The sequence below is a fragment of the Bison bison genome, unplaced genomic scaffold (genome assembly GCF_000754665.1).
Source record: "Bison bison bison isolate TAMUID 2011002044 unplaced genomic scaffold, Bison_UMD1.0 scf7180017864527, whole genome shotgun sequence".
Taxonomy (NCBI): domain Eukaryota; kingdom Metazoa; phylum Chordata; class Mammalia; order Artiodactyla; family Bovidae; genus Bison; species Bison bison.
This window is the reverse complement of record NW_011495078.1, coordinates 167,529-168,643: the sequence shown is the minus strand read 5'-3', so window position 1 is coordinate 168,643 and position 1,115 is coordinate 167,529.

The window sequence follows — 1,115 nt, the reverse complement described above, 5'->3', positions numbered from 1 at the left end:
TAAGTGTCTTTTAATTTCATGGCTGCAGTCACCATCTGCAGTGATTCTGGAGCCCCCAAAATAAAGTCTATCACTGTTTCTACTGTTTTCCCATATTTTTGCTATGAAGTGATGGGACCAGATGACATGACCTTAGTTTTCTGAATGTTGAGCTTTAAGCCAACCTTCTCACTCTCCTCTTTCACTTTCATCAAGAGGCTCTTTAGTTCTTCTTCACTTTCTGCCATGAGGGTGGTATCATTTGCATATATGAAGATGTTGATATTCCTCCCAGCAATCTTGATTCTAGCTTGTGCTTCATCTAGCCCAGTGTTTCTCATGATGTACTCTGCATATAAGTTAAATAAGCAGTGACAAGATACAGCCTTGACAGACTCCTTTCCTGATTTGGAACCAGACTGTTGTTCTAACTGTTGCTTTCCAACCTAGATATAGATTTCTCAAGAGGCAGGTCAAGTGGTCTGGTATTCCCATCTCTTTCAGAATTTTCCACAGTTTATTGTGATCCACACAGTCAAAGGCTTTGGCATAGTCATTAAAGCAGAAATAGATGTTTTTTCTGGAACTCTCTTGTTTTTTCAATGTTTTTCCAACAGATGTTGGCAATTTGATCTCTGGTTCCTCTGCCTTTTCTAAAACCAACTTGAACATCTGGAAGTTCATGGCTCATGTATTGCTGAAGCCTGGGTTGGAGAATTTTGAGCATTAGTTAACTCGTGTATGAGATGAGTGCAATTGTGTGGTAGTTTGAGCATTCTTAGGCATTGCCTTTCTTTGTGATTGGAATGAAAACTGACATTTTCCAGTCCCATGGCCACTGCTGAATTTTCCAAATTTGCTGGCATACTGAGTGCAGCACTTTCACAGCATCATCTTTTAAGATTTGAAATATCTCAACTGGAATTCTATCACCTCCATTAGCTTTGTTCACAGTGATGCTTCTTTTTTTTTTAATTTTTATTTTATTTTTAAACTTTGCAATATTGTATTAGTTTTGCCAAATATCGAAATGAATCCACCACAGGTATACCTGTGTTCCCCATCCTGAACCCTCCTCCCTCCTCCCTCCCCATACCCTCCCTCTGGGTCGTCTCAGTGCACCAGCCCCAAGCATC